Source organism: Sus scrofa, chromosome 12 (genome assembly GCF_054392235.1).
Source record: "Sus scrofa isolate SSC_HxYL_T2T_F1_AM1 chromosome 12, Sscrofa_HxYL_maternal_Yorkshire_Landrace_v2.0, whole genome shotgun sequence".
NCBI classification, from domain to species: domain Eukaryota; kingdom Metazoa; phylum Chordata; class Mammalia; order Artiodactyla; family Suidae; genus Sus; species Sus scrofa.
This window is the reverse complement of record NC_139394.1, coordinates 49,399,545-49,413,767: the sequence shown is the minus strand read 5'-3', so window position 1 is coordinate 49,413,767 and position 14,223 is coordinate 49,399,545. Positions and strand designations below refer to the sequence as shown.

The 14,223-nt window shown below is 41.5% G+C and overlaps 1 protein-coding gene across 10 annotated transcripts in view; it reads left to right on the top strand.

The window, feature by feature from the left end:
• The window catches only part of FAM222B (family with sequence similarity 222 member B), an 89,218-nt gene that overhangs the window by 16,762 nt on the left and 58,233 nt on the right, over positions 1-14,223 (top strand). For 2 of the 10 annotated variants that reach the window (XM_084985548.1, XM_021067488.2), the window contains exon 1: positions 9,461-9,680. The exons of 4 other annotated variants lie outside the window; for them this stretch is intronic. The gene's annotated coding sequence lies outside the window, so the exon portion shown is untranslated. Of the gene's footprint in view, positions 1-9,460; positions 9,756-11,312; positions 11,469-13,046; positions 13,169-14,223 lie in introns of those variants that run through there. 4 more of the 10 variants (XM_084985549.1, XM_003483072.5, XM_084985551.1 and 1 more) reach the window with 3 other exon arrangements.

The window sequence follows — 14,223 nt, the reverse complement described above, 5'->3', positions numbered from 1 at the left end:
CACGTGCAGCCCTAAGAAGCAAAAAAAAAAGAGTCTGTTTTAGAAGTTCTCTTGTGGTGCAGTGGGTTAAGGATCTGGCATTGTTACTGCAGTGGTTTGGGTTGCTGTTATGGTATGGGTTTTTGTTTATTTTTATTTTTTATTTTTTTGGTCTTTTTGCTATTTCTTTAGGCCGTTCCCACGGCATATGGAGGTTTCCGGGCTAGGGGTCGAATCGGAGCTGTAGCCACCAGCCTATGCCAGAGCCACAGCAACGCGGGATCCGAGCCTCGTCTGCAACCTAACCACAGCTCACGGCAACGCCAGATCATTAACCCACTGAGCAAGGGCAGGGACTGAACCTGCAACCTCATGGTTCCTAGTCGGAGTCATTAACCACTGCGCCACGACGGGAACTCCTGTTTGTTTTTTTAAGAGCAACACCTGGGGCATATGGAGGTTCCCAAGCTAGGGGTCAATTCCCAGCTGCAGCTGCAGGTCTACACCACAGCCGCCACAGCAACATGGGATCTGAGCCATGTCTGCACCCTACACCGCAGCTCATGGCAGTGCCAGATCCTTAACCCACTGAGCTAGGCCAGGGATCGAATCTGTGTCCTTTGGATACTAGTCAGATTTGTTTCTGCTGAGCCGTCTTGGGAACTGGTATGGTGTGGGCTTGATCCCTGGCCTGGGAACTTCCACATGCTGTGGGTGCAACAACAACAACAACAAAAAGAATTCTTTTTTGGTCATGTCTAGTTTGAGATGTCTGTTAGACAGCTAACTGGAGCTATAACATAGTTGGGTAGAAAAGCCTGGCATTTCTGGGAGAAGTTTGGACTGTAATTGTAGATTTGGAAATCATAAACATGTAGATTGAAGTTGAAATCATGGAATTCAATCAGGAGGTCACCTAGGAATGGTTTGTGTCTAGAGAAGAGAGATTTGAAAGAGACAGAGCAGACAGTGAGGTAGGAGGAAAACCAGGAAATAATGTTATGCAAGCCAAGTAAAGAATATGTGAAGAGGGGAATGGACCACTACTGAATGCTGTCTCAAATAAGAACAGTGGAGTACCCATGGGATTTGGCAACCTAGAGATGATTGGTGATCTTGGGCAGAAATTCTCATGGAGTAGTGCAGATAGTTGTCTGATGTAGTCGGTTGAGGGGAGAAAACGAGATGAAGAAGCATTTGACTATTTGTTCATTTTGATGACAGCGAGATACTGGGAAGCCTATATCTGAAAACTTCCTGTGTCATTGTTACTAAACCCCTCCCTATTTGTATTTTAATGTGATTATGCATTTTTATCAAAGCATTGTAATCCTATTGCTTTTGTACCATTGTTTTAGGGGGACTCCTGTTCTCTAAAAACCTAGTTTAAGGTTATGAGCAATACAGAACACCAGTGAGTAAGTGAGACTGTTTTTTATGGAATAGGTCCCTGTGGTCTTGGAAAAGCAGACTGGCTTGACCTTGGCCTTATGATACAGGAGTTTTCTCAGCTGTCAAATGAGGATAACAAGACCAGTTTAGCTCAGTGGGTGGTTGTGAGGCATGACTACTAATGAAAATAATTGTAAAATACTTTTGCAAGTTAAAGTGTGATATAAATGCTAAATAATAGTTCTTTATTGGGATGTTGTGAAAATTAGCAACATGCCGTCTGTTAAGGGCCTTAAGTTCCTTTTGAGAAAGGTGATATATTTTTATAAATACTATTTGAGGAAAAAAATAGCTCAAGATTTGGGAAAAGATTGCTACCCTAATTTCTGGGTTTTTTGTGTGTTTTTTTTTGGCTTTTAGGCCCACACTTGAGGCATATGGAGGTTCCCAGGCTAGGGGTTGAATAGGAGCTACAGGCCTGAACCTCTAATGAACTGGCAATGCCGGATGTAAGCCACATCTGCCACCTACACCACAGCTCACAGCAACACAGGACCCTTAACCCACTGAGTGAGGCCAGGGATCCAACCCAAAACCTCATGTTTCCGAGTCGGTTTTGTTTCCACTGAGCCATGATGGGAACTTCTGTTTTTTTTTTTGGGGGGGGGGCAAACCTGCGGCATATGGAAGTTACCAGGCTAGAGGTCGAATTGGAGCTATATCTGCTAGCCTAAACCACAGCCATGGCAACACTGGATCCTTAACCCACTGAGCAAGGCCAGGGATGGAACCCAGGTCCTCATGGATGCTAGTTGGGTTCGTTACCACTGAGCCTTGATGGGAACTCCCCTAGTTTCTGGAATATAATAGTTATGGAACCATAATGAAACAATTTTTTATTTAAGAGAATACTTCTTAAAGATTTATTTTACTTTTTATTGAAACATAGTTGATTTAGAATGTTGTGTTAATTTCTGCTGTACAGCTGAGTGATCCAGTTATATCTTGGCGTTTTGGTTCAGGTGAGGGTATGAGTGCTACCCCACAGCAGTTACAATGCTAATTGTTTAAAGGGTTGGTGGTAGTGATTTATTAAGTACATTTAAAACATCAGAGCCAATCAATAGAACCACTCAAAAAAAGCATTGAGAAAGCATTTAAGTTTATTTTGGGTGACACCATATAGACGTTTTAATGCAGGCTTAGGTGATTGTTGCAATTAGGCTTTAAAGAGGGACATGGTGCCATTTCAGGCAAAACCAACAGTCCTTGTTCCTACACCTGAGTCTAAATATAGAATCAGTGGTACCATTACCTATAATGTCTTAGGAAGTGCCTGAAATTTGAATCTGATGAGCTGAATTTTTCTCAGCCTCTAAAGTGGTATTAGCAATAAAGGAAAACTGGGATGTTGGTTCTTTTTGTGTTTAAAGCCAATAAGGGAAAACTAAAATGATTAAGCAATAGTCTGCTGACATGCTCAGAACTTTGCCCTGCTGACAGCTGAGTTAGAATCTTGTGTTTTGTTTTTTCAGTGGGGATCTGTGTATTGCTAATTTTAGAACAAAGTGACATGAAGTTCTTAGCTTTACATAGGTCGGAATTGAATCTCTTCTGGAATTTGAGTTCCACAATCCATTACCTCTTTGTATAAAGAGCAAGTAAAAAGGCTTAGGTTTCTTTTCCTCTTTGATGGGAAGACTGTACTTGTATTTGCTGCACTCATGCATTATTTGCTTTATTTTCACATTTGGTGATTGGAAAAGGGGTTGCTGAATGGTCTGCTTCCAAAGCAAAGACAGTTGAATAAGCTTTTTTTCTTGGAGGTGTTTTCCTTTTCTGGTTGTATTTAGGTTCTCCGTTTTCTTCCGTCATCTATCTTGCTCATTGTAGATTCAGAGATTGACCTCAGTTGTTTTATGTTCATTGGTAAAGGTTCATCTTAAATTCTCTTAGTTGGATTTGATTTGCAGTTGACCTGTATCTATTCTACTTAATAGTTTCTTTCCCAGAGTAGATACTTCACAAAGCTTTTATCTTGTATGTTTTTAGGAATGTGTCTTTTTTCCAGCTTTATTAAGGTATAATTGACTAGGGAGTTCCCGTGGCTCAGTGGTTAATGAATCCGACTAGGAACCATGAGGTTGCAGATTCGATCCCTGGGCCTTGCTCAGTGGGTTAAGGATCCGGCGTTGCTGACGCGGCTCGGATCCTGAGTTTCTGTGGCTCTGGGGTAGGCTGGCGGATATGGCTTCGATTCGACCCCTAGCCTGGGAACCACCATATGCCACGGGATCAGCCCAAGAAAAAGACAAAAAAAAGGTATAATTGACTTATAAAATTGTAAGATATTTAAAATGTGCAACGTGATGATTTTAGGCACCTTGTCTCCAACTTTTTTTTATTCTGGAAGCTTTCAGTTGGTTGTATTCTATCAAGTCAAAATACCTTTGAGACCATATGGAGAAGGCACTTTCCACCACTTCCTAACAATATGGAGTATATGTAATATTTGACTTTGTATACTTCTGTGACTACTAATTCATGCCCTCTGATTTTTTGGGCGGTGGGGATGGGGGGGAGAAGTTCTGGGGCCAGGGATCAAATCCACACCACAGTAGCAACGGAAGCCACTGCAGTGACAATGCTGGATCCTTAACCCACTGTGCCAGAAGGGAACTCCAGTGCCCTTTGAGATTTTCCCTTTTAGTTGTTTCTTTTTCTTATTGACTTGTAAAAATTCTTTGTGTTTTGTGGCCAATTCTTTATCATAAGTGTTGCAAATATTCTTTGAGGCTGTGTATAAGAAGTGAGAAAGCAGGTTATTATATCAAATGCTTATCCAAGATAGAATTTGGTTAAAATGTTTGCCTTGGTTCTTTGAGTAGTAGTAAGCTTCTTTTGTCTTTCTCCTTCCAAAGATGCATAGAAAAGCTCCTTCTGTCTGAAGTAAAGTGTTGGCTCTGTGTTGGTTATAATTTGCTTTTTCTGGCTGGCAGAGCCTTCTTTTTGTTTTCTGTCTTCTGACAGATTATAGGATTGTGGGGAAACAGCGTCCAGGGCTTTTTCAGGAACTGTGCCATTTATCTACAGGAGAAACCATTGGCTTTGGCACTAGAAGAGAATTGGCTCTACATTTAAAGATGCCAAATCATGCTTGATTCACAAGTTTGCTGTCTCATTTTGTATATGTGTGTGAAACTTTGAGGATGTTGGCTTTTACTTTTTCTACCATGTGCTGCTACTCCATCAGTATGAAAAACTAACAACTTGTCCCTTCTCTCCAACTCTCTACCCCAACACACATAATGCAAACATTTCGAACCATAGCAAAAGATGTGACAGTCATTTTGAGGATTGGGGGAAAATACACCACATAAATGTTTCCATTGCCCTTTTGGTGACAGAGCTTTATTTCTGCTTTGTCAGTTAAAGTCTTAATCTGTCCTATGTAGGCTGAATTACGTAGATGTGGAAATGATTTGCCAGCTAGGATGTCTCTTTACAGAGGCTTTTCAGATGAATTGGTGGAAGCAAATTATCAGAATACTTCCTAACTTGGGAAACTTAATTTGTATAAGGCAGAGCACATTTATTTATTTTTAACATACTCTTTTCAGGGGGGTATAGTGTAGTTTATCCTGATTTTTGGGGGGGTGTTTTTGGCCATATACACTCCATATGGAAGTTCCCAGGCCAGGGATTGAATCCGAGCTGCAGCTGCAGCAACACTAGATCCTTAACCCCCTGTGCTGGGCTCAGGATTGAATCCGTGCCACTGCAGTGACCTGAGCTGCTGCAGTTGGATCCTTATCCCACTACACCACAGTGGGAACTTCTGTCCTGATTTCAAATGAGAATTTTTATTATCATGGAAGCAGCCTTTACTCCAATTCTGTCTGTTGCCTTCATGCTTTTTAAATTGTGTATAATTGATTTTGAAAGGTAAGCAACTAGATATTTTAGCAAATCTCTGAACACATTAATGCCTCATTCCTCTACTTCCTATAGATAACAGTTTAAAGATACCTTCTAAGCATAGATATTTCCATTTAGATTAAGGTGGGAAGATTGTAATAAGAGAATAAGCCAGTTTGGATAAGCTACTTTTTCTAGTATGAATTGTTAGGTGGGCATGTTTATTCTCCCTCTGCCAAACTGCCCTATCCCAAATCCAGTCTTTCACAAGTTGAGGTTTGATTCTCATGTGCCTTCTTTTTTGTAGTTTTGCTCTTTTTCTTTAAACTAGCGTATCTCCCCTAAGTAGACTAAGTACCTTAAAAACAGAAACTGAAGCTTATTCCTCTTTTTGTCTCTGGGGTCTAATAGAGTTCCTAGTATGTAGGAATACAATAAATATGTGGTGATGTGAGTGAATGAATGAATAAATTGAATTCCCAAAGAAATTGTGAATGGATTTTACATTTCCCTCTAGTGTCTGAAAGAGAAAGTGCAGCCAGTTTTTTTCTTAAAAAAAGTTAATATCTTTCTACATTGAAATAATAGGAGTTCCCGTCGTGGCTCAGTGGTTGATGAACCCAACTAAGATCCATGAGGACGAGGGTTTTATCCCTGGCCTTGCTTAGTGGGTTAAGGATCCAGCATTCCCATGAGTTGTGGTGTAGGTTGCAAACGCAGCTTGGATCTGGCCTTGTTGTGGCTGTGGCATAGGCCGGCAGTTGTAGCTCTGATTGGACCCCTAGCCTGGGAACCTCCATATGCCCTGGGTTCAGCCCTAAAAAAAGAAAAGACAAAAGACAAAAAAAAAAAAAAGTCAAAGTATTGTTTTTTTTTCCCTTAGTTTTCACACTTGTTTTTTCAGAACTGTTATTGTTTTTATTTTTGGCCATGTCTATGGCATGTGGAAGTTCCTGGAACAGGGATCGAACCAGTGCCACAGCAGTGACTAGAGCTGCTACAGTGACAATGCCAGATCCTTAACCCACTGAGCCACTGGGTAACTCCCCAGATCTGTTCTCTTTAAGTCTAGGGATAAAGTTTCTCATCAGAGCCTGTGTTTTGGAGTTCCTATTGTGGTGTAGTGGAAATGAATCTGGCTGGTATCCATGAGAATGTGGGTTCGATACCTGGCCTTGTTCAGTGACTTAAAGATCCGTTGCCACAAGCTGTGGCATAGATCACAGAACCTGGTCAGAACCTATGTTGCTGTGGCTGTAGCATAGGCTAGCAGCTGTAGCTCCAATTCGACCCCTAGCTTGAGAATTTCTGTATGCTATGGGTGGGGCCCTTAAAACAAACAAAAGCAAAGCCTTTGTTCTGGGAATTTTGCAAAATAGAGTACTCAAGAAATATTGAAGTGCAAGCAGTGATCAGACTAGAAAAATGTTACCTAGTTTTCAGTCCAACCCATTGATCTTTTCTCTTTCTGAGAGATGATGTGTTTATGTTTTCATATCTTTTTAAAAATTTAATTAAAAAAATAAGTAAAAGGAGTTGCCTGGAGTTCCCGTCGTGGCTCAGTGGTTAATGAACCTTGCTAGTATCCATGAGGATGCGGGTTCAATCCCTAGCCTCACTCACTGGGTTAAGGATCTGGCATTGCCACAAGCTGAGACGTAGGTCCCAAATGCATCTTAGATCTGGTGTTGCTGTGGCTGTGGTGTCGGCTTCAGCTGCAGCTCTGATTCGACCCCTAGCCTAGCCTGGGAACATCCATGTGCCGCAGGTGCGGCTGTTAAAAAAAAAAATAGTTCCCTGATGGCCTCTGAGTTGAGGATTCATCATTGTCTCATTGTTGCTGCTGTGGCCCAGGTTTGATCTGGAAACTTATACATGGTGTGGATGTGGCAAAAAAAAAAAAAAAAAAAAAAGACCAGCTTTTAGGTCAGCCGTTTTATTTTTATTTATTTAGGAAAATTACAAATTTTTTCGGCCACACTTATGGTGTGCCGAAGTTCCCAGGCCAGGGATCAAACCCGTACCATAGCAGCAACCTGGGCCACAGCAGTGACAATGTCAGATTCGTAAATATTAAGCCTCCAGGGAACTCTAGTTTATCTATTTTAAGTAATCATCTCTTGAAGTATTGTTTAGTTATTTTAATATGGAAAATGCCAGAGAATTGCTAAATGATGTGAAGAGTTGTTAATTGCTTTTGCGCTTTTGGGGTTTTTGTTTTTGGTCAGGTGAATTTGGGGAGGGACTGGACTTGTCCATTAGCTGATCTGGGAGACTTTTGTGGGCAGATTTTAAAATAAAAATTTTTTTCCGCATTTGTTTCTTTTAATCTGGAATCTAAAAGATTTCTATGAGATGTCAAAGAAGTTCCTTTATAAATCTCTTTAAGCCTAAACTTTTTAATTTGGGTTAGAAAAAAGAGATGGCTTATAAATGAGCATATCACACAGCTCCTTTTCGAACTTGCCAGAACACTGAGGATACACACACACACACACAAATACATACATACTTTGAGCTTCATATAAGAAAAGTCTGCTTAATTTTAAAGTGTTTTATTTTTTAAAAATTTTGTATTTGTGGTTGCTTGGAGTTCCTGTTATGGTGCAGCAGTTAATGAATCTGACTAGGAACTATGAGGTTGCGGGTTCGATCCCTGGCCTTGCTCAGTGGGTTAAGGATCCAGCGTTGCTGTGAGCTGTGGTGTAGCTTGCAGAGGTGGCTCGGATCCCTCATTGCTGTGGCTCTGGCGCAGGCCAGTGGCTACAGCTCCGATTAGACTCCTAGCCTGGGAACCTCCACATGCCGTGGGAGCGGCCCTGGAAAAGGCAAAAAGACAAAAAAAAAAAAAAAAAAAAAATTGTATTTGTGCTTGGGAACTAAGTGGGATTGTAGAGTGTGATGTAGGCATTTAACTTTAGTTGCGAGAACTCTGGACACAAATGGCAATATTGGTAGTAACTTGCCTTTCTCATCTACACTTTTTTTTTTTTTTTTTTTTAAAGGGCTGAACTTCACAGCATACGGAGGTTCCCAGGCTAGGGGTCCAGTCAGAGGTACAGCTGCTGGCCTACATCACAGCCACAGCCATGCCAGATCTGAACCGCGCCTGCTGCTTAACACCTCAGCTCATGGCCATGCCAGATCCTTAACCCCCTGAGAGGGACCAGGGATCGAACCTGGAACCTCATAGATAATAGTCAGGTTCTTAGCTGCTGATCTACAGCGAGAACCCATCCACTTTGTTTTTCTTTAATGACCCTCTTATACTGCACCACCATCCCAAGAAAATATTGTATAATCTTTAGTATATTCCATCCCAGCAGTGTTATGCCCCTAACGTTGGCATTAGTGATTGAAGTGTTGATGCAACCTGCCAGTTTCCTGGCGGCCTGACGGTTGCTGAGTGTTTTCTCATTAGGCTTATGGCTTGAAGGAGACCTAGAAGTTTGCTTCCTATAATTGTACTGAAACCTGTTAAGGGAGTGGTTAGCTTGGGTTTAATTGGGTGTAGATGTCTTGTATTTGAGCTGGGTTGGAGCCAACCGTGTGTGTGGGGGGGTGTGCAGATTTGGTTCAGTCCACCAATTTCCCTTTTCATGGGAAGCAGGAGTTTCAGACGGGGCGGATTGATGTGTGTAGCTGATCTAATATGCACACCTAAATCTATGTATGGTATGAGGGAGCGCAGTTGATTAGTCTGAGAAAAGAAGGGCGAGGCAGAGAGGCCTGGGAGCATCATTTTACTGTCAGGTGTCTCGAATGGCTATTCTGTGGAAGTCTTAGGCACTCTGGGAGGTACCGCCTCAATGGGGGTCACTCCTAGTACCCAGGCAGAGCGAGGGCGGAGAAGTGGGAGAAAGGGCGCGGCATCACCTGACCCAGCTGCTGGATGCTGGGCACCCGGCTTTGGGGTGGGGGCCTGGGGAGAGGGGGGCAGCTCTAACAAAGAGGAGCCGTGCTGGGGCCGGGGCCGCGGGTAGCTGGCCTATCCCGGGCGGCTGACCTCCCAGTGGGCCTCCCCAGTTGGCTGCTTGATGAGTCGCTCTGCTGGCTCCCTGGCTCGCTATTGGCTGTGCGGACTGAAGGGGGCTCCTGGAGGGCCGGGATGGAGTTGAGGGGGCGGGGCTGGCTTCCGGCGGCGAAGGGGAGCGAGCGGCCGCCGGCTGGGGGAGGGGGGTGTCGGCGCACCGCGGAGTGCAGCGCTCAGAGAGCCTGGCACCCGGAGCAGCCGCCTCCCCCTCCCCCTGCCTAGACCGCTAGAAACCCCTTCTCCTCCATCCTCTTGGGGCTGGGGCGAGGAGGGCTGAGCTGCCCCAGGAGGGCGGGGCGGAGCCCAGAGCCCCACCGAGCGCTGCAGAGCGATCCTCACCTCCCTTCCAGGGCTCAAGGTGTGTGTGCTTTTTCTGACCAACCCCGACTTCAGCGGACTTAACCTTGTGAGAAAAGGGGAAATGGAATGAGAAGTAAGAGCTCCACATCTAATCAGTTGATTTTGATTTTCTAATTCTACCCTTCATTCTTCTTTCCCTCCCTTCATCTCACCCCTGCAGCAGGGTAAGCAGATTCAGGACTCATATCTTTTTACTAATGTGTCGATGTTGGTCGCGTAGTAAAATGAGCAGAGAAGAAAAGAAGAGCCCTTTCTTGTGTGGCCTATGATGCAGTAAACCGGAAAAAAAAAAAAAAAAGCATAAGATAGGAGTAGGTTTTGGAACTGTACTGCATCTGTGTCCATTAAGGCTGTTTTCACCATTTTCCTACTTGGGACTGCCTTAATCAGCAAAAACAGTCTGAGCAGGAAGGAGGTGCTAGTAGAAAGACGGATCAGCCCCCGTCAAATGGTGGTTAAAGGAAATCCTGATAGTTGTTAGCGATTAACTCTGCTCAAGTCTCCCCAAGTACAGTATCACGGGCTTTGTGTAGTACTCTGCCCTGTTGGAGAAACCTAGCTAGAGCAAGCAAACTTACCTTGCTGTTACTGAAACTTAAAACTCCTATGTATATTCTCCATCTGTATATTTCTTATTCATAGGTTCTCAGAGGGATAAGTTTCTGTCATCAGAAATGAAACAAATCCAGATGCATTTTGTTTAAATTGTTTTTAAAGCCTCCCCCTTTGGGTGGCTGTATCATTACCGTTTATATTTATCTTTTGAGTTTGCTTGCTTCTGCAACTTATGGATCCCTTCTTTCTGAAGGACAGAGCTCATCTTCAGCCAAAATCAGAAACCTCTTTATAGGTTTTTAATTGAGAGGAATGTTTTCAATTGAAGATAGAAAATCCAAAAATTTCAATAGAAAGGGTGTGTAATCTGTGTGTATGTTGAAGGGATGTGTTCACGGTAAACCTGCTTTAACTGGGTACGCTCACCAAAAGTGTTTGGACTAGCTTTATCCTAATGTTGATTAGTAAAGAGCTAAAGTGCCAGAAAGGATGAATATCAATTTTTTGGAAGCGCTTTGGGGTGTGTGTGTGTGTGTGTGTGTGTGTGTGTGTGTGTGTGTGTGTGTGTATGTATGGGGGATATATGTCAGTGAGTAGAATTAGAGTACAGAAAGTCACTTACTGCAATCATCTACTTTATGCATCTACTACATTTAAGTATATGTTATGTCCAAGCTGTTAACTATTGTGTTTCAGTATATTTCCAAGTAATACAGAATATTTTGTCTTTTTCATCTGTTGCTCTGAAAAATTTCTGTTTCACTTTGACTTTCTCCTATTGCCGTTTACAGTTCAGGGTGCAGTTTTGTGATGGAAATAATACACTGCATCTTTTAAGAGCAAGCAATTTAATTACTACTTTTATATTCAGTGTTCACCTCTACCACTAACCACATCTTACCTTAGTTTGTAGTAGTAAAAAACAAAATACTTATCCATTCATTTCAGTGTAAACTCTTTATTTTTTTAAATTATATTTGATTTACAGTGTTGTGTTCATTTCTAATGTATTGCAAAGTGATCTATATATGTCACTATATCATATATTCTTTTTTTTTTTAATATTCTTTTCTAGAATGGTCTATCCCAGAAGATTGGATATAGTTCCCTGTGCTGTACAGTAGGACCTCATTGTCCATTCATTCTAAATGTAATAGTTTGCGTCTACTACCCCCAAACTCCCAGTCCATCTCTCTTCCTCCCTCCAGCACATTGGTGAATATTAATTGAGGTGATTGAGAATTCATGCTTGTAATCAGGTTCAGGTTCCAGAGATTGTTTTAATTGGAGGTCAGTTTTGAAGACAATTGATACACTGGAGTTGTTTTACAGTTTAAGCAGGATTTGTGTTTTTTCTTTGCATTGATTTATTGGATCCTTAACCAATAAGGAGTAGTTTGGGGGAAAAGCAAGTATTATAAAGAATAGGGGAGTTCTTGCTGTGCAACAGGATGGGTGGCATTTTCTTTGGAGTGCTGGGCCATAGGTTCCATTCCCAGCCTGGCACAGTGGATTAGGGATTCACCATTGCCACAGCTGCAGTGTGTTTCGGCTGGTCTGGGAACTCCATATGCTGAGAATTGAAATGATGGGATAGGTAACCCTCTCAGTTGTGGAAACTTACTAGGAATCATGGAACATACTTTAAAAAGAAAAAAAAAAATCTCAAGTAGCCTATTAGAGAATTGTGCAAAAAGTAGAGTCAGAGTAAAACCTTTGTTAGATTTTGGGTTTTTAGTTTTTTATCCATTTATCCCTTAAGACTCCACGAATCATGTTCAAATTGAGAGGCAAAGAGGATCTCTTCCCTAGATATTGTCTTACCTAGCTCATTACTGAGAATAAACTGTTAAAAATGACTTTGAAGCCTTGACAGCTAGCTAGTGTGTAAAATGAAATGCACTTTGACATCTAAACTATGTAATATAGTAAGCTCAGGAATGACGGAATCCACATGAAGGCCATGTGAAAGCATATACCGCTTCAACTTGCTTTTACCAAAAAACAAGTTGTCTTCCTATTTGATATCTAGGTGTTTTTTTCTTTGTCTGCTCATGAGTGAGCAGTTAATACAGCTTTATAAAGTTATATTACACTTTGGTCACTTAATGCTTTTATATTTCTCTTTTCTTGACTGATTTGTGTATATGTATTTTGCACAGTGCAGTGATTTCCCCATAGAATTTTCCCCAGGAGACAAAAGACTATGTATAGGACTAATCATAGGTGTGCATCTATACTGATCTCCAAATATCATTTAAGGAGAATGGAAATTCAGATTTGGTCCTCTTCAAGAAAACAATTATGTGAAGCCATGACTTTCCATAATCTCTCAGGTTGGGGGACATGGTGCTGCTGAGGTTAAATTCTCTGGTTTAATTTTCTTTAGCAATCTGTTTTTATCCATCCTGCTTATTTCTGTGCGTCATAGTTTAGAATGTGTTAAGAAAAAGGGCCCTATGTTCTCTCTAAAGGGAGACTCTAGCCCAATCCCCCATTTGCATCAGAAGTCTAAAATGGTCCCCTTGAGAAGGTGAAGGAAAAGATTGGACCCTTGGCATTGTTTAATTTTCATGATAATGAGCCTGAGTGTTGTCAGGTTTGGAATTGGGAAAAGCTTGCTCAAGGTGAGAAAATATTAGAGGCAAAAAGACCTGGGGAATGCTGCAATGCGAGAGACTTATTTAGAGACAATGAATGCATTCATATGGAGATGTGGCTGGTGATAGTTTTTAGCTATTCAGCTTTGTCAGTCAGGTGTCTGAGACCGTATTTTATGTGTGTTTAAGCACACCTCTCTCCCGCAAAGGTTGACACTTGGAGGCTGAATCTTTTGAAGAAGTTGTTTGCTGTCTGAATCCAGAGGATAGAGGACTTGGTGGAGTCTCTTATCTGTTTATGGCTCAGATAAGGACTTGGAATTGATTGCTGGTGAGTTACTGAACTCTTCTTGATGAATGGTTGCTAGGCAAAGTGCATCTCAATCAGTTTAATCCTTAATAGTTTGCAGGTCTGCTCTTGGTGAGGGCCAGAGCTGTCTTTCTAATGATACTGCCCTTTAAGAATCCTGTTGGGTGTGCATATGTGTTGCTCTGAGGCAAAAAAAAAAAAAAAAAGACTAGAATGACTTACGTGTCTCATTTTATCCATCTAAAATAACTTAGCTTTTGGTCACCTGGGTCAGCATTGTCATTAACTTCTCTCTTGGATCAAGTGGTAGGATGGAGTTGTTCTCCAGTATTAAGATATGACTGTTTGATTATCTTTGGTTTGTAACTACTAAGGCAGTGAACTAACACAGTTCATTTTGGAAACAGGCCAGTGCTAACACTGCCCTTGGGCCTGGATGGTTGGAAAAATAGGACAGAGTAAACAATTGAGGGCATAAATAATGAATCTTCCAACTGAGCCCTGGGAGAGTGAGGGAGATTATCCTCAGAGCTCTTCAATCTGGCAGTGAAAGGGAAAGAGTCCACTGAATTAATTACCCTGACTGTTTGATACTGCACTTATTATGGGATTGTTAGAGCCATTCAAAGTAGAGTTGCCTTTTAGATACAAACTTTTAATCCATCTTTTTGTTTTGTTTTTTAAGCCAAACACCCAGATAGGTCATTTATTTTTTAGAATCCAGGCCTTTGCTCCCTCCCCAACTTTGTTCTCTGTGTTAGCATTCTCTGAATACTGACTGGCCTTTTGTTTGGCCAGATCTTAGAATTTTGCTTAATTAGAGATTTCATTATCTTTATATGTGTGTGTGTATTTATATAATAATGGAAGAGAGAACCTGAGCCTGGTTTAAAGGAATTATTTGGTACCTCGAGTACGCATTATACCTTGAAATTAAATATGGAGCTGTAGAGTATAATTATGTAACAATTCACAGAAGTTTAAGGCAAGAGTTCCTTTAGCCCAAGAATCATTTCCAGTAGTAACATAAATATTTTTAATTTTGGATTAGTTTTTTTTTTTTTTTTTTTTTTTTT